The sequence below is a fragment of the Furipterus horrens genome, unplaced genomic scaffold, assembly GCF_987537825.1.
Source record: "Furipterus horrens unplaced genomic scaffold, mFurHor1.1.pri manual_scaffold_3, whole genome shotgun sequence".
In the NCBI taxonomy this organism is placed as follows: Eukaryota; Metazoa; Chordata; class Mammalia; order Chiroptera; family Furipteridae; genus Furipterus; species Furipterus horrens.
This window is the reverse complement of record NW_028327173.1, coordinates 131,233,996-131,258,317: the sequence shown is the minus strand read 5'-3', so window position 1 is coordinate 131,258,317 and position 24,322 is coordinate 131,233,996. Positions and strand designations below refer to the sequence as shown.

Here is a 24,322-nt window from a genome sequence, read left to right as displayed (position 1 = left end):
ATACTCTATTTCCTTTCTCTGTCATCTTCTTTGTTTACTGCTTGGCTTATACAGCTGCACCTATTAGCACTCTGGGGCCAATTATGACTTTAATTTCATAACACTCTGTTGCTTTAGCAGGAAAATAAAACCACTGGTTTCTGATATCACATTAGTACTTGCATGGCATGCTTCTTCCCAATAACTTTGTATCTGCCATTTTTGTAAATCCCAAACACATTCCTGGTATAATATTTATTTTCCCTTCTTAGTCCTGCTCTTCCTAGCCTATCATAGGTAGATGTCAAGAGCAATGAAAAGGAAAGTTAAGTCATGGGAAGATCTGAAAATAGTATCCCAATTCTCTGACGGTCATTTATGGAGTAGTGTCAAGAGGGTGAACTTGGGGAGATACAGACCTAACTCTGACCTCTGTCTCTGCTACTTACTTTTCCAGCAACTTTTGCAAGTGAGTAAACTTTTAAGATACTATGTTGTTTTTAATAAAAAGCCTGTCCATCAACAGTAATTTAACATTAACCTCTTTCCAAAGGCATGTAATATCTTCCAAGCATCTGATGTCCATTCACCTCCCCAGGTTCACCTCTCTCTCCTACCCTCTTCCTTACGTTACATGACACTTAATTTTTGAAGAGCTTGCTACACACAGTGCTGGTTAATGCTTTCATGTTTTACTTCATGTATTTCTATTGCCTAGTTTCTCCTTCCATCTTTATTTGTCCATGTCTTACTCTTTCTATTCTATTTATCTTTGTACAAGGTGGGGGGGACTCAAAATAATAGGGACTTATTTATAAAAAATTGTGTATTTATTCTCACATGTTTAAACTTCAGTCACTCTCCATTTGATGCAATATGCATATTGAGGTGTTTTTTCCATTGTTCAAAACAGTTTTTGAATTTGTTGATTTTGATGTCTTTTAGTGCTTCTGCCATTTTTTGTTTTGTCTATTTCACATCTGCAAAAGTTTTCCCTTTTACCACGTTTTTCATTTGGGAAAACAAAAAAAGTTGCTTGAGGTGAGAGCCTGTGAATAGGCGTGGGGTGGGGCATGGAGGTCATGTCATTTTTGGTCAAAATCTGGTGAACATGTAACATGGTGTGGGCAGGTGTGCTCCTAAATCACCCATCATGAAATGGGCAAAGGTGTTGAGTCTCTTCAAAAAAATTCACTGAAGCTGAATGTAGCCTCTCACAACACCACCAGTTAGTACACTGTTACAGATGTGTTCCTAGAACTCTCACCTGGTGGGTGAGTGGGGGAAAGCCTGTACTACAAGGGGGCCTCCATCCAGAATATTATTCTGGTTAGGGGGATCCTCTCTTCTATACCTAGTGCCAAGCTTAAAGTGCCCTCTACCACTTTTGCTGATGTTGGGAAAATTTGTAGAAATCTCCTCCTATGACTGGAAAACCAATTAATATCAAGTTCTTCATTGATATCCTAAGTATTTTTACTTTTTAGAGGGAAGAATAGCTGTATACCCACATCCACTTGAGAGAGAAATCTGTATGCCTTACAGGAGATAATCTGAATGAACTAATGAAGAAGGTATTAGAGAATGTGGATAACTGCACTTTCTGCCTGGAATTTACATTCCCTCTCCCTACCACAACTTTGCTCATAGTTTCAACTCATTCAAAACCTACTTACTCTGTGTTCTCATTTGCCATCCCTAATAAGCTACTCCCCATTATGTGCATCCAAGATGTGTGGTTTGTGCCTCTATTTTAGCCTTTATCACATGGCATTGCAATGATTTGTATATGTCTCTCTTCTCCTACTCAGTGTATGTTTCCTAGGAGCAGAGAAGGCATGTATTCTTTATTTGCAAATTGCAGCTGTTATCAGTCCTGGCACATCATAAGAAAAAAGTAAATATTGAATAAATTATCCCAATCAGTCAAGTGCTGTGCTTCAGTGAGGTGACTCAATATTAACTGCTGGTCAGGAGGAAGAAGGGTGTAGGAAAATGCAGTTTAATGAGCACAGAAATGACAAGTTCTTCACTACGCTGGGTGTTCTTTCATTGCTCTTTAAATGTCAAATTGTGAATCAAGTTCACACTGTTCTTGAGAATTTAAGGTATAAAAATTTCTGTGTGTGCCAGGACTCTTATTTGCCTAATTTGAATGCAATATTTTGTACAGTAAATAGACTCCACTAATCTGGGTACAGGACAAGTTTTTGAATATACTGGACCCTCCGGCTGCTGGTGGTGGTTCTCTTATGACTGTAGTGCTTGCTTTCAGGTTCTTCCTGTTCTCGCCTGCACATTTTTTAAAGTAGAATTCACCTGATGCCAGTTTTCACACTGCAGAGCTCATTTCTATGCAGAAGTGAATGATGTCTCACATTAAATATCCCTGCAAGCATAAAGTGACTTTGAAAGTATAATTTTAAGTAGTTCAAGCAGTATTCACTAAAGGGTTGACGTAAGAACAAGAATCACAGGAAAATGTAGGTGAGAAGGGAAACGATAGGAACGTTAAGGCTTTTCCAATCACTTCAGTACAGTCATACCCTCATTTGTCTTGCTTTTTATTTTTAAAAACTGGGTCAGGTCCCTTAGGAAAAGCTAAATCTTTTCACAAAAAGTAGAGCTATTGAGACTAATGAACTCTTCAAGTGCACCAGGAAGATGATGTTGCAAAGGGGCCAATGATACAGTTTACTAAATGGTATCTTAATTGACTAACATACAAATCAAAGTTTATATCATAAAGGCTTAAGTTTCCAAGTGACAACCTTGTGCTAAAGGTAAAGTTTACACATCTAATTCTTAAGTAGACATGTTAATGAAGAGACACAATTCACACAGTGAACTCTCAGGCCTGTAGAATTCATGAGTTTCCAATTGTAAATATGAAGAATTGGAGGTTTAGATACTGCCTATCCAGGAGAATATTGGATTTAATTCAGGAAAGACATTACTTATTTAAAAATAATTTGAGACTGTTGACCTTTTTGTTAAGCATAGTCACTGAAGAGAAGAGCGTGCATTTGGCTAATTTCACATGCTGTGAGTTATATAAATGTACACTGGAAGGTAAAAGAATCCATGAATACTTTTAAATTCATATATAACACAATATATACATACAGATTGTCCTTTGTATCTGAAGGTGATGCTGCCATTATTGTCTCTGCTATTTTCTGTGTGTTCAGATCTGGCTGTTTGATTGGCAATTCCTACTGTGCACAGTCTACACACGTGTCAACTAACAACTGCAGCATTACCTAGAGGGCTTGATTGTTGGGTTGTTCAATATTTATTAAGCACCCAAGAGGCACTAGGTGCTGCACTGAACAGTATGAGACTGCTGCTGTCCTCCAGAAATTCTGTTCCATAGTGACTAGTGGAATGCATAGAGATTTTATTTTTTATGCAAGTTGACTGACATCATGCAATTAGAAAGGGGACACCATTCACCTGATTCTGTTCTTCAGTAGTATATAAGGTGAGTAGCTAGTGTCTTTCCCATTCACTTGGAAGTGTTCAGATCATAAGGCCATGTTTAAGTAAATCTATTATAATGGCCTACAACTTGTGAATACCAAGGATAGATAATGTGAAAATGTGATATAATTAGGGCAGAACAGGATGTGAAAATCACTCTGGATCAAAAGAAGTTTGTTTTTAAAAAAATTAAGAGAAATAATTCAGTAATATTTTCAAGGTTTGGTCATAGTAAGATTTTGGGTCAAATTGAACAACCTCATCTTTGGACACAGCTTATGCTGAATTCTGATATAGTTTCTCTACATTTTAATTATTGTATTTATGTTGATAATCACATTATATAGGTAATAATGGAAACCAGTAGACTCAAATGACAATATTTGTTTTTCAAGTTTGGGTGCACTCTGTTATACTTCTTAAAGTATTTGACCCCAATCATAGTTTCCGCTTAGTGACAATGCGTGTCTGTGTTGTGTGCTGTTGTTGTTGGCTCTGGCTTCTGGTGGCCCTATGAATGAGTGGTGTCCACAATATTCTGTCCTCAAAAGCCCTGCTCAGTTTCTCTAGTTAGCAACCACAGGATTTTAAAACAGGTGAAATCAGTAACTAAAAATAGGATATAGTTTTAAGAAGTTGGTTGAAGTTTTATAAAGTGCTATTTACAGTCAACGTTAACCCAAGAATATTAATGTCAAAAACAATAAATTATTTCAATGTAGAAATAAAATCACTGTATTCTTAAGTTTACTTCTTTAACTTAAACCTGAGAGCTTTCATTCTTGAGTTATTTACAAGTAAAACAGCGAATATATTAGACCTTAAATTGTTTTTTGTAGAAAACATGGTGAAAGATTTTGTGTATATTAAAAAAAAATAATATAGCAATGGTTGAATTTTAATTGCAATGAAAGAAAACAACATATTTAAGTTTAAAGTTTAAAAATTTTTGTTTTCATATTTTCAAATGACAAAGATGTCATATACATAATAACAATAACTTGTTTTTACATTAAAACTATTTTAAGACATTTAGTTAAAAATATCCTTAAGATCTGATAAAGAGAGTGCTAATGCAATGCTTTTTCTTTAGTCATAATTATAACAAAGTAAATGTTACTCAAAGAAGAGTTGGTCAGGACATGAATAATAATGTGTATTGACAGCCAGACTGTTCTCTTTTGATGATTTTAATTTTCTAGGATTCAAATAGAGAAATGTAAAAATGCCAACACCCACTTTTCTGCTACTCATCTAATAGCTTCTTATCTAACAGGAGAGATTTGAATTAATTCTTTTAACAGATTTAAACAGATTCACGATTTAGTATAATTATAGGGCTATAAGTTATCCTGTAACTATGTGAGCAAAGTTAAGAAAAAGTCAACTGTAGGTTTGCAAAAAATGCAGAAACCAATTAGAACTTTGAGCTGGAGATTCCAAAGGTAAAATTGAAGGAAGCAAGGGTGGCAGGAGGAAGAGGGGAGACTCGAGGGGTTGTCAATCAGCAGAGGAGAAGATGGTATGGATAAACTGGTAAAAAAGCATATTAAAAACTTGAAGGGAGAGTTAAATCTTATCACTTAAAATGTTTTTCCTTCAGATGTATATGGGTTCTGAATCCATGTGAATAATACTGCAATACATTATTGTTTTCAGGTATGACTATTTTTGTTTTTTGCCTCATTTTATGGTCATGATTCTTTTCAGTCAACAATCATGACTACAAGAATGAGTCTTAGTTCAAAGAGACATGGGGATATCCACATTAGAAATCTATTGGTAGAGAATAATGTATTTTCTCTCTCTCCTGTTCTTTCTTCTATCAATAAAATATTTGATCAGAATGCAATGTCTTTAATGAAATAACCAAAAAGTCATGGATCCTGATTTTAGTAATCATGATAAACATTATCTCTATTAAGCCTATTTCTTGGCTGCGAGGAAATAGATTATACGAAGTTTTCAAGAATACACAGGTAATAAATGAAGGAACCAGAATTACAACAGAGGAGCCAGGTCTTTTAATTATTAGTGTGGAGAGTTTTTACCATCACTCAGCCTTCCTTTGAATCAAGTTCTTTAAAAATAGGAACGCTTGTCTAGATATGTTTATTATAGGCCTTGCCCAACAAATTGAAACAAATTGAACTCAGGGTTCGTTAATTTTGTTTTATATTTATGTTTTCATCAGGAAGAAAAGTGGAGGTACTGAAGCTTAAATCTCTACAATGTCTTTTATAGTTTGATGTGCTTTAAATTGGTCATTCCATTAAAATTGTATACCTGAAAAAGCTGAATGAAAAGTAAATATTACTTATTTGACTGATCCCAAATATCCAGCTGTTAGCATCATAAATATGAGTGTTTTAAAACTGTAGTGAACGTTGCTGTGGGATTGTTGGTCTCCTTTTAGTAACAACAGCCAGGGTGGAACAGATGAGGGTAGGTGGGAGGGGAGGTGGGTGGGAGGGTAGGTTTCTGAAAATTCCTCAGTTCCCCAAGAGCAAGTGGGCTTTCATTTGTTTAATACAGTGGCGCCTTCCTGGTCTTATCTTTTGAAGAAAGAGTAGCAGGACTAAATAAATTGCTACAAAGTATTTAGATAAATTTTCGCAAGATTCTGCACATCCAAAGTTGAACCAATACATCATATAGTGTGATATGATATCACACTATATTTTAACTAAATTTTAACAATATAGTTAAAGTTTTCACGGGTTCTGTTTTAAAAAAAAAAATGAAGAAGAAGAACTGAAACAGTGGCACTGAGAAATAAAGTCTCACGAAAATTCAGAGGTCCAGCTGAACATAATTTACAAGGCCAGACATTTCTGGATCCATTTTCTATCCAAAAGATAACACTACCTCTTTGATTCACAGTTGTTTATATTTGGTTTAACAACAGTTTTTGTTAATGCCTCCTAAGTGATTGAAATATAGTTTTTAAAGTCTGAATTGTTACTACTGCATTGTTACCTTTGTCTTTATTAGTTAAACAATCTTATTTTGTGTGTTTACTCTGTTAAGTGCTAATGTAAATAACAGCTTTTATTTAGCATATTTTTGCTGACTGTTTTTACACTTTTTTTGCTACCTCTAGCCTAACCATATTTGTCTCATTCTTCTTCAATCTTCAAATTCTAAATTAAACGAGGCTAGAATCTATTCTAAAATGAGTGGCTCATCAGTGTTCTCCTTTTTCAATTCTAATTTAAGGCAGTCAACTCCCGTGCACTTATACTTTCTCTAATTTCATTCCTGCAGCCCAAATGCTTTGCAGCTTACACAGGAGTAATTTTAATACAATTAAAATCATCTAATATTTCAATTGTTTGCAGAGAGACTAAATGTACTCTCTTTAGACACCCATTAGTTCAACTTTTACATAATACCAAAGAAAAACATGTCATCTTTATAATCCCATGCCTGATAAAGAAGAGTTTATTTTTGTTCTTAATATGATCATTTAAGTATTTTTTTTTCTTCAGCACTTCCTGTTGCTTTTTTAAAAATTGCACTTCTTGTGTTATTAAACTGTATCATTCTAAGAAAAGTCCCAATCTCCTCAAGGATTTTGTTTTTCTAAAGGGATGGCTATTAAAGAAACATTCCCTGCCTTCCTTCTGGTAGAAGGTTCTCAGAGAAAGTGGAGGGGGCTTCAACCTTACCAACTCCTTCCATCTGGGTCACAGAGGGTGAGAGTCCCCAGCCCTTTCAGGTTAAAGCTGTCTCACAGGCCAAGTACTGGACTGGAGATGTTAAATCAGTTGATTCCACTTACTCAGTGATCCCAGAAAAGTAAGTGTACAGTCTTGAATACCCAGTTGTTACACTGTTCTGATTTGGACATAAACATTGGTACCCACTCTGGGGGCCAAGAGTTACTAGAGAAAAATAACCTTTATCTTCTCTGTTGATAACAAGGTTTTTACATAGCCTCAGTGCCAGAACAACCAAAAGGTAACTATGTCTGTTTCTGAACATAGAACTACCTCATACCCTGGAATAACATATATAAAAATCTACCAGATTTTTCATTTCAAGTAATAGCCACAAAGAGCAAAGGTGAACCAAAATGAAAGTGGAAGAGATGATTGTTGAACCTTTTCATCAGGAACTTCACACAGGAACCACTGGAGGTCTGATTCTCACCTTCCCTGAGGGCCCACTGCCTTGATCACACACAGGATATCTTGCATTGAATGGGTGTTTGGTATCTATGTGCTTCTCCTACTTTCTCTTAAGCCAGACTCATGAACATGCAGCCTTTCTGTCACTGAACAGTTGCCATTGAGGACAAGACAGCTACCCATCCCTAATCAGAGATTTATTGGCATTCCTCTTCTTCAGCACCTGTCACTTATTCATTTACTCACAAGAACAGTTAAAAACAAGAGAAACAGATGTTGTTGAGCTCATCAAAGTGTGTTCTTTTCTTTAGTTGAATCTCACCTAGCTTCAAATGGGAGCAAGATGTTCTTTCTGCAGTGATGTTCTTCCACTGCTAATTTCTAATTCCTAAAATTTTTCTAGATGTCATTTCCATAGTATTAAAAGACATAAAATCCTCAGGAAGCAATATTTACATGAGGAAAATACTTTTTTTTTCCATGAAGGAAAAGAGCTGTTAGGAATGAATACTTATTTCTCAGGAGCCATTTAGACTTCTTTAGAAATAAAAATAATAATAGAAACAGAATTGTAAAACAAAAAAGAATTAGTAATTGTCAATCTTTTTTTCTATGAACCTCATTTTCCAATAACTGCTATACAGTAATTTGATGGGTACATCAACATTTAGTTTTTTTCCTACTGGTCTCTATTTCTCATGTATTCATTCTGATCTTCCTATTATTTGCAGGTTTGATAGCCAAACAAGATGTATTATTTCCAAAAAATGAAAATTTTAGAGAAAGCAATAATAGGAATGACTAAAAAATAATATCCAAGAACTTATAATAGCGTGTTTATTAAATACCGTGCACATATTCTGTATTAGATTCATTCATTCAACAAATATAATTGAAAATATACTATTCCCCAGGAATTAATATAAATTCTTAGGATATAACATTGAAAAGATAGACAAAATTTGCTACTAGCATGGTGTGGTAAGCAGCCTCTATAACAGCCCCCAGCGGTCTCCACTTCCTGGCAATCATCTCCTTCCCTTGAATGTGGGCTGTATCAAGTCACTTACTTTCAAAAGAACATGATGAAAGTGTCACTTCAAAGATTATGTAAAACATAATGTGGCTTCCTTCTGGGAATTTACTTTCTTTTCTTGTTCTTTCTTTTTTAAATTATTTATTTATTTATTTATTTGTTTATTTATTTTTTAGAGAGAGGGGAGAGGAGAAAGAGAGGGAGAGAAACATCACTGTGTAGTTGCCTCTCACTTGCGCCCCCAAATGGGAACTTGACATGCAACCAAGTCATGTTCCCCTACTGGGAATCGAACCAGCGACATTTGGTTTATAGGCGACGCTCAATCCACTGAGCCAGAGCAGCCAGGGCTCTGCTTGTTCTTTCTTAAGAAACCCAGCTGCTATATTTTAAGTTGCTTTATAAAAAGGTTCATGTGGTGAAATGGAGGTAAGCCTATGACCAACAGCCAGCTAAGCATGGAGAATTCCTGTCCACCAATTCCCAGGGAGCTAAATCCTGCTAACCACTGCATGAGTAGACTTGGAAATGTATTCTTCCTGGAGCAACACTTTCATGTGAGGTCACAGTTGCAGCTGTACGTTTGAGTGAAATCTCACAAGAGGCTTTGAACTACAAGCACCTAACTAAGCTATGGCAGGAATCCTGACCCGCAGACAGTGTGACAAAATAAATGTTTGTTGTTTTAAACCATCATATTTTGGAGTAATATGATATGGTATGCAATAATAAATCATTAGTTAAAGAAGATAGATGAGAAGATAGGTACAGAAGAGAGATGGGCAGTACTAGAAGGGTGATAGCATGGTTGCAAAAGGACTCACTCAGCATTAAACATTTTTAAGCAAAAACCTGAAAGAAGTGAGAGGGCAACCATCAAGTTATCAGGAGAAAAAGTTTCCAGGAAAATGAAAGAACAAGATCAAATGACCTAAGGCAGAAGTAATTCTATAAGATTAAAGAATGTAAGGATACCAGTGTGGCTAAAAAAGAACTAGTAAGAGAGAGAAACGATCAAGAAATGAGATCATAAAAGCAAGGAGAAGCTGTGTGTGTGTGTGTGTTGAAGAAAGAGGTAGGTAGAAATTTCAGTGCTTGTGGGTCATTGTAAAGACTCTAGATTTTAATAAAAGATTGGAACATTCTTATGGTTTTAGTAAAGATTATACCACATGAGGAGCCAATCAGAGGCCTAGTTAGGCAGAGAGATGCAATGCATGTCAAATGTAATTTAACTAGTAAATTAAAACCCTGAGAAGCAGATATCGCTAACGATGCTTTAATTGCAAGGAAATAATTCAGAACAGTGAAAGGACATGCCCATGGCCATGCAGCATTACACAAAGAATCAGAATTTGAACACGTGTTCTTCTGTCTCCAAATTGGAGTCTTTATTTCAGAGTAATATTCAGCATTATCTGCCCCTCCCCAATATACAAAACACTGAAAGATATACAAACTTTTTCTAAAAAAGGAAAGCAGAAGTGAGAAATAAGGTGACATGAATGGAAGGAGGGCATGACCTAATTATTTTATGCAACAGAAGTTAGTCAAGAAGTACATGTTCAACCTCATTTAGAGCCAAAAATATTATATCTTCAGAGAACAGTGTACGTTAGGTGACTTACCTGAAATCATTGAAGTCAAGAGGGGACAGAAATAGAACTCACTTCTCTGAACTCTCAATTTCTTGTTGAAACACCAGAGAACACTCCTTTCCTATTAGTTCACTTTTATAGAGTATTTTGCGAATGAAAAGTGTTAAAACTTGGAGATTAAAAAAAAATCAAGACAAAAACATTTCTAAAACAATTATAATTGATTATGTCATCCTTGTACTTTCATCTGCTAAAGTTCACCAAATTATAGTGCACTAATAAATGAAGATAGTACTTCATTAAAGACTTTAGACATTTTCTGAAATGACTTGAAATTAACAAAAGGATCTAAAGGGGGAAATGCAAATCTTCTGTAAAATTCTTTTCTACAAAATTGTTCAAAAGCCCAAGTGATTAATATAGCAGTAGATTAATATGAATTTAAAACAACACAAGTGAACTTTGAAATCAGAGTTTTCAAATATGTTTTTATGTCCACACACATTTAACTTATTATACAATAAATTTTAGCTGAAAAATTCTTTGTAGGAACATAAAAAAAAAAAATATCTTAGCTCTCCTGAATCTATCCTATTTCTCTGAGAAAACATTATTATTAGCTGGATGAATACCTTTTGTTGTATTAAAGAACATCTCCAGTCAATTAATCATAGTAGGTACAAGCACTGTGTATAACTCTCAACATTTATTGCATTTAATTCTTGCAAACAATGCCAAAAATTTTAGGTCTGTTTGCAAAAGTGAGGAAACTGACAATCAGAGAAACCTATCAAAAAATAAATGAAAAAGCCAGGATTTCTACTCTGATGACATAGTCTCCAAAATTCATACATTTCAACTAAGGCTTTAGTTAGAGAATAAGAATTTTGAGTCATTTCCTATTTATTTTGTTTTATGGTGTGTGTGTGTGTGTGCATGTGTGTGTATGTGTGTGTAGAGAATGAGAGAGGAAAAGAGAATTAAAAATATTTGAATATTAGATAATTGATTGTTAACATGCCTTTCTCAGGTATAAAACACAAAGGAGAAATAAAAAGATGTTGCCTGGAACTATCAGCCTGGATTATTGAGCTCAGCCTGTCATGAAGGTTTGTTGTTTGGTAAAAACCTATCCAAAATGACCTCTACAATAAAGCCTCCTGTGAGCATATAACTTCAAGGCACCAACAAGTTACATTTATTGCTGCAGATTTTAGCCTCTATCTTAATTAATGATGTTGCTCTGACTTCTTTGAAAACTTTTATTATTTAAGAATTATTATAATATAATAATTATAATTCTATGTTATCATTACAATAACTCAAACTGCTGTGTTAGTATTGTTGTTGCTATTAGTTTTAAAATCAGAACAGTGTATTTATTAGTGGTTAGCCACAATTTTTTTCATATGCTGTTTTCTCTTCAGAGACCTTTTTGCATCTCCAAAATGATGCTGCACGTTTGTCCTAGACAGTCTTCTTAATTATATGGCTTCTCTCTGGGAAAGGTTGACTGAATAAATAGTAAATTTTCCAATTTTTAGAGTTATTTTTAATTTTTATTTATTTTCCAGGGGAGAGCGTGAACGCAGTCCCCCACTACCACAAATTATGCACTCGAGTTTCTACATTTGGGGAAATCGCAGGGGTCAACACATCTGGAGTGCAATGGATAAGCCTCGCCCTGGGAAAACCACCTTCATGATCATGGTATCTCCCCTGCCAGGTTAGTATTATATTTTTAAATAAAAATATTGAACTTTTTATTTGCAGAGCAGTAACTAACATATAGTAGAGGTTTATAAACTTCTAAATGAGTAAGTTAAACAATAATTTATTGGAAATAAAATATTTATTTTCTAAGAACCAAGTCTCTGTTTTCTTTATGAAAATTTCCTCCGAAGACACTAAGCCCAATCTCTCATTACTGAGGAAATATAGTTAAAACATGGTAATTTTTCACTTTTTCATAGCCTAAGACATTTATCCTCTACACGAAGGTATTTTATAACTTTTAAGAAAATTTTTTCATTTGTCTGATATTACAATATTATTTCAAACTTGACCATCAATGGCAGAATTCCTTTTACAGTGCCCTACATCAATAGGCATGAAAAAAATATTTATCAGCCAATCTATCTAATTTTGGTCCATGAAGACAATTCTTTTAAATAATTCCTGAAATTATTAGTTTAAGAAGACATCTAAACAAGGAACAAGTATAAAGGACTCATGGACATGAACAACAGGGTGGGAACTGACTGTGGGAGTGGGAGTGGGCGGGGCAGGGTAGAGCAATGGGGAAAATTGGGACAACTGTAATTGAACAACAATAAAATAAAATAAGTAAGTAATAAACAAATAAGAAGTTAAATAGTTTGAAATCATTTATAGAGCCAGTTTAAAGTCACTAAAATCTTTTGTACATATAATAAAACAAAAAAGACTATTATTTGTGGATTTGACATACTTTAACAAATCTTTTGGAATCTTTCTCTCTCTGTTATATAACTCATTACATGTTACATATTACATATATGTGTTATATGTATATATATGTATATACATGTGTGTATATATATTCCCACACATTGGGAAGAAATATATATTTTCTATATATATAATACATATATCATATATATATTTTCCCCTATGTTTTCCATTGCTTAACTCCTATAATTTAATTATCCTCTGAGTACCACTAGTAAAGGGTCTTATCCCAACAAAAAGTACAAGAAGCTTTATTTTTCAAGTGGTCAGCTTGCTAGCTTACTCTCTTCTCCATTTACTCTCATGGAACTGAATTTAAATCAATGCCAAAAGTAACCTTGGTAGCACCAGAAATTTCTCCTTCTAGTCCATATGGAGATGAAGATACACTTATTCATTCATAAATATTTCTTTAGTTCCTACTATGTTCCAGGTCCTGTCATAGGTGTTAGTTGTAAGTTGTCTTATTATACTATTACTTTGAAAGTTATCTAAACTCTCCTTACCACCAATTACTCCACCCCTGGCATTTATTGAGAACAGGGTAAAATTGGAAGTAGAGTAGGCAATTTGGACTTATAAAGAAAATTTTAAAACCTCTGAGTTGGATTTGACTTAAACCAGTTTTAGATTCACATAGTATATTTAAACCATGTTAAAATATCCCTAAAATTCTAGCAGTTAATAGTTTCTTCTTCCCTTCTTTTACATTTTCTCAGAAGCTAAGGGGCAATTACTATTGGGGTGCTAAATACTGGAACCTTAACTCTCCCTGATTTTTGTGTGCTTTTCTCCCATTTCCTCTTAGTCTACAGCATTCCTTAGGTTGAGTCTCACATAGCTACAGACAATTATCAATCTCTATTTTTTGTTTACTTCTTCTAGAAAGCCAATAAGCCCCACTACAAGAAGAAAATAGATCCCCAGAATATATACTATCTTGAATGAGCAAGTCTTAACCCAACTACCACCACATTAGTTACATAGCAATTTAGAAGGACAGCAAAGTCCTGAAAGGTACAAAGAGACTGATATAGTACAAGAAGGATGAAATTCTATTCCCTGAGAAGACTTTCCAAAAATTGTCCCTTCTATCTGAATTGTTTTATCCCCTGTCCACCTTGTGACATCTTCTAATGTCCAACTTACAACTTACATTAGTCTCTTTTGTAGCCTCTTTTGGCCCTTTTTCATACTCAGTTAAAAACCACTGTGTTCTCTGTGCATTGTTCTTCTTTTTAATCCTCACCCAAGAACACAATTACTGGAGAGGGGGGGGGATAGGGGGGGAGAGAGAGAGAGAGAGAGAGAGAGAGAGAGAGAGAGAGAGAGAGAGAGAGAGAGAGAGAGACATCAATTGGTTACCTCCCATATGCAACCTAACCAAAAATTGAACCCACAACCTAGGTATATGCCCTGACCAGAAATCGAATCTGCAGCCTTTTGGTGCATGGCACCATGCTCAACCAATGGAGCCATAAGGCCAGAGCAATCACTATTCTTTGTACAAAGCCTGTCCAGAATGTATCCAGGCATGTGCTATGAAAAAAGAGACATTTATTGAAGAAGATACAAGATCAAGAAACATTGCACACAGGACAATGATGTCTCAGTCCCTTTCAAAGTAAGCACCTTGGGACCTCACACAGTTCTCTCAGCATCTCTTCTACTGTTCAAAACACTTTGCAAAATCCTTTGTTGGAATTGCTCTCAGCTGCTCTGTCATATTTTTTTGAATCTCATCAATGGTCCAAAATCTCTTCCCTTCCAAAAGTTATTTTAGTTTTTGGAAAACCCAGAAGTCATAGGGCACCAAATATGGGCTGTAGAGGGGCTGGGTCACCTGGATGATTTAATGTTTCAGAAAAAACTGCACAAGATATGATGCACGAGTGAGCGTGTTGTCGTGATGAAGATGCTAATCACCTGTTGCCCATAGCTGCAGCATTCTGAATCACCTGGATAGTTTTGGCAGAGGAATGCTCAAGCTTAATGCAAAATCTGATGTAGACACGTTGCTCTACTCACTCAGTCATTTCAAATGTCATGGCCACACAGTATACATGCTCACTTAATGGTGTCTACCACCCTCACTCACTAGTACAGTAAAGTTGTTCACGCATGTGTATTTCAGCCCATTCCCCTTGGCTGCCAGGTTACATCGATGTTGTGCAAACTGTTCTCATTATATTAACAACGGATGGACTTTTTCCAGACAGATCTCATAGATTTTTTTATATGTTCATTATCCCTATGACTGTGAACATTCTATTGAAAGAACCATGTTATTCAACATTATCCCACAGATGTTTGGGAAAGCAAGTGTAAGAAGGGTATAAAAGAGAAGGCACAGAAGAAGAAAAATAAGAAGAAGGGAAAGAGGAAGGAATAATAGAAAGAAAGAGGGGAAAGGAAAATATATTAGAATGGGTTTGAAACCTGTGTTACCTGTTTGTGGAGCTTAGACACATGTTATTATGTGGTTTTTCTCTACAGCCACAACTAGTTAATCTTTGAAAAATGTATATACCAAAGGTCCACTTATTATTACAGATTATAATGAAGTTATTAAGAATTATTAGAGCTAAAATAAAAATGTAACTTCTTTTTGTGTTCTATGATAGTTCTTATGATGGTAATGGCAGCACTGAGAAATGTTAGGTAAATTTAAACAAAGCCTGTTTCATTAAAAATTCACAACAAATTTGAAAAGTAAAAAAAATAGCGTAACACATTTGGTTAAAGTAAAAATGATGCCTTATATATTTATACCAGAAATTTACATTGTAAAGGTTTATTCTCTCCTATTTGGATAGAAATAAATCATTTCAACTTATCAGAAATAATTGATCAAATACAGGCTATAATGACTGAAGGATTAATTATTGGTATAGAAACAGGGAGCATGATTCTTGTTCCCCTACCTATTTACCCATTTACTTATTTGTAATAGATTGAATACATTAATAGAGTCTCCCTTGATTAGGTGCCTTCATTTTGTTCTAACTTTAGAGCCTGCTTAGTTTTTAAGTCAGACTTTTTTCTGTTCAGCTCTTTAGGTTGCTTTCCCAATACAGTTACAACCAAATTTATTATCAAATGAGAATGTAATTCATCTAAAGCCTGAAAACCAATATTGTAATGCACATGCTGAAGTGTCACACATTTAAGATACTCACAATTCTTTTAATGCCTATACAGCCTTTTATTTTACTAATAATTTACTTTTATTGTAAAATCTACATTCTATTTATCTATTTTTTCCTATTGAGTATATCATTCATGTATTTACTTTTCTTCAAACTAGAATGTGTTATAATCTGTTTCTACTTAATATATATTAGTACAGAATGTAACACTACATAAGAACCAAAATGAAGGAGAGATGTGTTAGTTATTCAGAATTTATTTTTATTTCTTTTATTTTTTGGTTTTTCTTTTTTTTCTTTTTGAGTGATTATTATTTTTTTTTTAATTTTTATTTCTTGGTTATTCAATTGCAGTTGTCCCATTTTTCCCCCATTGCTCCCACCTCCCAGCCCATCTCTTCTCCCACAATTATATCCCTCCCCGTTGTCCATGTCCATGAGTCATTCATATACGTTCCTTGACTAGACCCTTCCCTTACTTATCCCCCTTCTCTCCCTCCCCCCTCCCCCCTACTGACTACTATTCTAGTCTTTGCCTATTTAGTATATTTGTTTATGTTGTTCTTTATTTTCCTGTTTTAGGTGATATCATATGGTATTTTGCTTTCTTTGCCTGGCTTATTTCACTAAGCATAATTCTCTCTAGTTCCATCCATGTTGTCACAAATGGCAGGAGTTCCTTCTTTCTTTCTGCTACATAGTATTCCATTGTGTAAATGTACCACAGTTTTTTGATCCACTCATCCACAGACGGGCACTTAGGCTGTTTCCAGCACTTAGCTATTGTAAACAGGGCTGCTATGAACATAGGGGTGCATAACCTTTTTTGAATTAGGGTTTCAGGATTTTTTGGGTATAATCCTAGTAGTGGAATCGCTGGTTCAAAAGGCAGTTCCATTTTTAGTTTTTTGAGGTAATTCCATACTGTTTTCCATAGTGGCTGTACCAGCCTGCATTCCCACCAACAGTGCAGTAGGGTTCCCGTTTCTCCACATCCTCGCCAGCACTTGTTGTTTGTTGATTTGTTGATGATGGCCATTCTGACAGGCGTAAGGTGGTATCTCATTGTGGTTTTTATTTGCATCTCTCTAATGGCTAGTGATGTTGAGCATTTTTTCATGTGTCTATGGACCTTCTGTATGTCCTCTTCAGAGAAGTGTTTGTTCAGGTCCTTTGCCCATTTTTTAATTGGGTGGTTTGTTTTCTTGATGTTGAGTCATATAAGCTCTTTATATATTTTGGAAACCAGTCCCCTGTCTGTGATGTCATTGGCAAATGTGCTTTTCTTTTTTTTTTTTTTATTTCTTTTTTTATTTTTATTTTTTTAATGTGTTTTATTGATTATAATATTACATTTGTGCCAATTTCCCGTCCCTCTGCTCCCCTCCACCCGGTGGCCCCCCTCCCTCCAGTTGTCCCCCCCTTTTAGATCATGTCCATTAGTTGTGCATACAGTTCTTCTCAACCTCTCTCTGTCTATTCCATTCCCTCCTACCATGATCCTTAATTCCTATATCATCTCCCTCCCTCTCCCCATTCCTCCTCCCTGTTGACCTCCCCCCAATATGTTCCCCGTACCTATAGTTCTTTTTCCACTCTCGTTGCCTGTTTAGTTTGCCTTTGTTTCAATTCCCTAGCTTCTGTTGTTTATTGTGATGCAGTTTTCATTTTAGATTTCATTGTCTTGATCCTCCTTTTTCTAAACCAGTCCCTTTAACATCTCATATAACAGTGGTTTGGATCTAATGAACTCTTTCAGTTTTATTTTGTCCTGGAAACACTTTCTCTGTCCTTCTATTCTGAATGACAATTTCGCTGGATAGAGTATTCGTGGTTGTAGGTTTTGGATTTTCATTACTTTGAATATTTCTTGCCAGTCCCTTCTTGCCTGCAGGGTCTCCCTTGAGAAGTCAGCTGATAGTCTAATTGGGACCCCTTTGTACATAATTCTTTTCTTCTCTCTTGCTGCTTTTAAGATTCTCTCTTTATCTTTAATTTTTGACATTTTGATTATAATGTGTCTTGGAGTGGTTCTCCCTGGGTCCAGTTTTTTTGGAACTCTCTGTGCTTCCTGGACCTGTAAGTCTATTTCCTTCCCCAAGTCTGGGAAGTTCTCCTTTATTATATTTTCACTCACTTTTTCAAGTTCTAGTTCATCTTCCTCGCTCTCTGGCAAACCAATGATTCTTATGTTGGGCCTTTTATAGCTGTCCCAGAGGTTTCTGATCCTCTCATCGTTGCTTCCCATTTCCTCTCGCTGCATTGGTTGACAGCTTGTTCCTTCTCCATATTCCAGTTTGTTGAAATGAACTCTGGATTTTTTTTCCTCACCATCTGTCTCATATGTGGTTTTGTTCCTTTCGTTATGAGTGTTTTTCACTTCTTTCTCATCTTTTTCCTGCTCTTTTGTGAATTCTGTAAGCCACCTGATAACAATGGCCCAGAACTGAGCATCTGACAGGTTTCTTATCTGTTCATCTGTCAGGTTCTCCATCTGTTGCCTGGTGAGCTGTGTCACCGGGATTTCTATAGTTGTCTGCCTCATTTTGACAGATGCGTTTTGTTTTCTTGGGCCGGCTGTAGGGGGCAGTGCCTGTGTACTCGTAATGACCCAGCGACCGGCGCCTTTTGGCAGCCTTTCTCGCTGCGCCGTGGTACTTTGTCGTCACAACCCAGTGACCGACACCTGTCCGCGACCTATTTCGCAGCCCTGTGGCGCTTTCTTTGGGGGCGGGGGTCCAAGATGGATTCACACAGTTATTCCGCTAGGAGACCGGGATCCGTCCTCCCGCCCCCCTGGGCCTCACTGTTCAAGGCGATGTGGTGGCTGCTTTCCCCAGCGTTGGGGTCGCGAGCTGCCGGGGGTTCGACTGCAACCGGGATTGTTCTCCCCGCCGCTGTCCCAGGTGCGATCGCAAACAGCACCGCCCCCTTTCACTCCCCTTACCTGTCCAAAGGGCGCCGCTGGTTTATAACTTCATATGTTGGGCTTCCGTGTAGTTTTATTTTCTGGAATTTCTAGTTATCCTTTGTTTTGAAGTAGTTGTATTCCTCTCTAGTTGTAGAGGGAGACCTAGCGCGTCCGTCTAAGCCTCCATCTTGGCTGGAAGTCCCAAATGTGTTTTTCCCATAAGGTTGGTTTCCTTTTCATCTTGCTGATGTTTTCTTTTGCTGAGCAGAAACTCTTTAGTTTGATGTAATCTCATTTGTTTATTTTTTCCTTTATTTCTCTTGCTTTAGGAGATGTATCCATGAAGAAATTGTTATGTGAGATATCTGAAGTTTTCTTGCCTATATTTTCCTCTAGGACTTTTATGGTGTCATGGCTTACATTTAAGTCTTTGATCCATCTTGAGTTTATTCTCATGTGTGGTGTAAGTTGGTGGTCTAGTTTCATTTTTTTGCAAGTCCCTATCCAGTTCTCCCAGCACCATTTGCTAAAGAGGCTCTTCTCACTCCATTTTATGTTCCCTCCTCTTTTATTAAATATTAGTTGACCATAGAGGCCTGGGTTTATTTCTGGGCTCTCTATTCTGTTCCACTGATCTATATGTCTGTTCTTATGCCAGTACCAGACTGTTTTGATCACAGTGGCTTTGTAGTATTGTTTGATATCTGGTGTTGTGATTCCTCCTGCTGTGTTCTTCTGTCTCAAGATTGCTTTTGCTATTCAGGGTCTTTTTTGGTTCCATATGAATTTATGGAGTATTTGTTCTAAGTCTGTGAAATATGTCATTGGTATTTTAATAGGGATTGCATTGAATCTGTAAATTGCTTTGGGTAGTATGGCCATTTTGATGATGTTGACTTTTCCCACCCAAGAACATGGTATTTGCTCCTATTTATTTGTATCTTCCTTAATTTCTTTCTTCAATGTTATGTAATTTTCAGAGTACAGGTCTTTTATCTCTTTGGTTAAGTTTACTCCTAGGTACTTTATTTTTTTTGTTGCTATAGTAAATGGTATTTTCTTTTTTGTCTCTGTCTCTGATATTTTATTGTTGATGTACAGAAATGCCTTAGATTTCTGTATATTTATTTTGTACCCTGCTATTTTGCCAAAGTCACTTATTATATCGAGTAGTCTTTTAGTGGAGTTTATAGGGTTTTCTAGCTATACTATCATGTCATCTACATATAATGATAGTTTTACTTCTTATTTCCCAATGTGGATGCCTTTTATTTCTTTTTCTTGTCTGATTGCTGTGGCTAGGACTTCCAACACTATGTTTAATAGAAGTGGAGAGAGTGGACAGCCTTGTCTTGTTCCTGATTTCAGGGGGAATGCTTTCAGTTTTTGTCCATTGAGTATGATGTTGGCTTTGGGCTTCTCGTATATAGCCTTAATTATGTTAAGGTATGCTCACTCTACTCCCATTTTGCTGAGTGTTTTCATTATAAATGGGTGTTTTACTTTATCAAATGCTTTTTCTGCATCTATAGATATGATCATGTGATTTTTGTCTTTCATTTCGTTTAGGTGATATATTATACTTATTGATTTGCAAATATTAAACCAACCTTGCATCCCTGGGATGAATCCCACTTGATCGTGGTGTATGATCTTTTTGAGGTATTGCTGGATCCTGTTTGCCAAAATTTTATTGAGGATTTTAGCATCTATGTTCATCAGTGATATTGGCCTGTAGTTTTCTTTCTTTGTTGTGTCTTGACCTGGTTTTAGGATTAGGGTAATACTGGCTTCTTAGAAAGAGTTTGGGATTTTTCCCTCTTCTTGGATTTTTTGGAACAGTTTGAGGAGAGTAGGAATTAGTTCTTCCCTATATGTTTTGTAAAATTCACCTGTGAAGCCATCTGGTCCAGGGCTTTTGTGTGCCGGGAGATTTTTGATTTCTGTTTCAATTTCCTTCTTTGCTATTGGTCTGTTGAGACTTTCTACTTCTTCTTGATTCAGTTTTGGAAGGTTATATGTTTCTAGAAATTTGTCCATTTTTTCTAGGTTGTCAAATTTCTTGCCATGCTGATGTTCATAGTAATTACTTACAATTGTTTGTATTTCTGAAGTATCAGTCGTGATTTCTGCTCTTTCATTTCTGATTTTGTTTATTTGGAACTTCTCTCTTTTTTTCTTGATGAGCCTGGCTAGAAGCTTGTTGATTTTTTTTATTTTTTCAAAGAACCAGCTCCTAGTTTTGTTGATTTTTTGGATTGTTTGTTAAGTCTCTATATCGTTTAATTCTGCTTTGGTCTTGTTGATTACCTTTCTTCTTCTTGCCCTAGTCTTTGTTTGTTGTTGTTGTTCTAGTTCTTGTAACTTTAGGATTAGATTTTTTATTTGAGCTTCTTCTATCCTTTTCAGATATGCCTGTATTGCTATGAACTTCCCTCTTAGACTGCTTTTGCTGTGTCCCACAGGTTTTGGGCTGTTGTGTGTTCATTGTCATTAGTTTCTAGAAATTTCTTGATTTCCTCTTTGATGTCATTGTTAACCCATTCATTATTTAATAGCATGTTGTTCATTCTTCATGAGTTTGAGTGGCTTTGATTTTTTTCTCTGAGGTTGATTTTTAGTTTCAAGGCATTGTGGTCTGAAAAGATGCTTGATATGATTTCAATTTTCTTAAATTTGTTAAGGTTTGTTTTGTGTCCTATTATGTGGTCTATCTTTGAAAATGTCCCATGTGCCTTTGAAAAAAATGTATATTTTGCTTCTTTGGGGTGAAAAGTTCTATATATATATAAGTTAAGTCCATGTGGTTTAGTGTGTTGTTCAATGCCTGCATATCCTTGGTGTTTCTTTGCTTCGATGATCTGTCTATTGTTGATAATGGAGTGTTGAAGTCCCCTACTATGAGTGTGTTGTTGTTAATATCCTTCTTGTGGTCTTCTAGTATTTGCTTTATGTATTTGGGTCCTCCTATGTTGGGTGCATATATGTTTATCAATGTTATATCTTCTTGATGGATTGTTCCTTTAAGTATTATGAAATGTCCTTCTTTGTCTCTTTTTATTGCCCTTGCTTTGAAATCTGTTTTGTCTGATATGAGGACTGCTACCCCAGCTTTTTTGTCAGGTCCATTTGCTTAGAATATTTTTTTATATCCCTTTAGTTTCAGTCTATGTAAATCTTTTGTTTTGAAGTGTGTTTCTTGTAGATAGCAAATATGTGGGTCCTGTTTTCTTATCCATTCCGTTACCCTATGTCTTTTAATTGGAGCATTTAATCCACTTCATAGTCACTGAAGAGGTGGTCTGCTTTGTAAGTGCATATGTAACTAGCTTAGAGATTTTGTTTTTCTCTGAATACTCACATTTATATAACTGAAGAAACTGAATTGGAAATTCAGTATTAAATTCTCAACTTCATTCATTGGAGCCTTTTGTGTATTCATACTTCTATTTCACCTCTATTCCTTTCCAAAATTAGGTTGTCCATTTAGTCTATATTTTAAACTATTTTAAGAATAGCTCTTTTTTCCAGATTATTACATTAAAATGTGCAATTTACTTATCACCTTGCCCTGGCTGGTTTAGCTCAGTGGATTGAGCGTCGGCCTGTGAGCTAAGTGTCGCTGGTTCGATCTTCCAGTCAGGGTACATCAGAGAAGGAAAACTCTGACTCCAAAAAACCTCCGCTGCCTTGCGGCATACCTCTTCAGGGGAAAGGCTAAGGGAGTAAACCCTGACAGAAAATCCGGAGCCGGAGTCCCTAAGGCGGTTTGACGTTGTAGTCAACACCGGCAACTCCTGCGGCGCACCTGAACCCAAGCTGTATCGACTCCGTCTTTCCCTTGGACCCTTCAGCTGTGAAGAGAGGGGGGGTCTGCTGCATGGGCAACAGCAGACCCTCCATATTACCCTGCCCAGGCTCTGTAGCTTCAGCGTCATCACAAGATGTCGATTCAACACGGGAGGAGACAGATACCATGTCACTCCCGAGTCGGACTGCACAGCCATTCTCGGCGGTGCAGATGGACTCTTGGGAAGCTACACCATCGTCTCTCGAGACGGACGGCTGCCGACGACGATTTAATCCACTTACATTTAAGGTTATTATTGACATGTATTTATTCATTTTCCTTTGTACTTCTGTTCCTCTACTCTTTTTTTGTTTTTTCTCTTCCTTTTTCTTTGAATATTCCCTTTAGCATCTCTTGCAATGCTGGTTTGGTGGAGATGTATTCTTTTAGTCTTCCTTTGTCTGACAAACTCCTTATTTCACCTCCTATTTTGAATGAGAGCGTTGCTGGGTAGAGTATTCTTGGTTGTAGGCCTCTGTTTTTCATTGCTTGGAATATTTTTGACCATTCCCTTCTGGCTTGTAGTGTTTCTGTTGAGAAATCGGTCGATAGCCTTATTGGAGCTCCCTTCTAAGTTATTTGCTGTTTTTTTCTCGCTGCTTTTAGGATTCTCTCTTTGTTTTGGAATGTTGGCATTTTAACTATGATGTGCCTTGGAGTGGGTTTTTGGGGGTTCCTCTTAATTGGAACTCTCTGTGCTTCCTGGACTTGCATAACTTTTTCTCTCATCAGGTTGGGAAAATTTTCTGTCACTATTTCTCCTATCAGTTTATCTATTCCTTGTTTTTCTGGTTCCTCTTTGATTCTGATTACTCTTATATTGTTCTTCCTTATGCTATCCTGTAACTCCCTTTGTACTTTTAAAATCTTTTTTCATTTTGCTGTATCATCTGAGAATTTTTTCCTACATTATCTTCTAACTCACTAATCCGATCCTCTGCTTCGTTTAGTCTGCTTTTGACTGATTCTACTGTGTTTTTCAGTTCAGAGATTGCATTCTTCATTTCTTCCTGGTTCTTGTTGATCATTTCTATGTCTTTTTTTATGCTGGTGTAGTTCTCTGCAAGTTCCCTGTAATTTTCTTGAAGCTGTTGGTAACTTCCTTGGAGGCTGTCATAGTTGTCTTTAAGGTTGTTGGGTATATTGAGCTTCTTCACCACCATTGTTTTGAATTCCATGTCTGACATTTGGGCTATGTCTATTCCACCTACCTCTCTTTCTGGGGATTCCTCTTTTCTTTTCATTGAAAGGTTGTTTCTGCGTCTTACCATGTTGGATTCTTCTTGTTTGTTTTTGTTATTTGGATTTGTCTGCTTTGCCTTCCCACCTTTGTGGTGTGAGATTCTTTATGGTAGATCTGGGGGTTTCAGTGGTGCAGTCTCTTTGACCTCCTGAGCCTGATATTCTTGGGGTACCTTTTATGTCGTTTGTTTATGCTGTCTGGTTATATTCCAGATACTTTTTGTTAGGATCTTCCTTCTGGCTAGTTGATTAAGGGTCACTCTGTCCACTTTATCTTGAATTCTCTTTTGGAAATGTCAGTTCAGCCTTTGTGTATTGCGTTGTTTTTCTTTATCCACAGCTGGTCTGATGAGGTGGGTCAGAGGTTCCTGTTCCTTGCAGCAGTGGGCCCCCGCACAGCGCGTTCTTTGGGTGCCTGTTGGAGCTAGCCAAGGTGTCCTTGCAGGCACAT

General features: G+C 36.3%; 1 non-coding gene across 1 annotated transcript; it reads right to left on the bottom strand.

The window, feature by feature from the left end:
* Nucleotides 1-11,800: 11,800 nt before the first annotated feature.
* LOC150015957 (U1 spliceosomal RNA) lies at nt 11,801-11,963 on the bottom strand. The gene has a single exon (XR_016510219.1). It is a non-coding gene; the product is annotated as a U1 spliceosomal RNA (small nuclear RNA).
* Between the last annotated feature and the right edge of the window lie 12,359 nt (nt 11,964-24,322).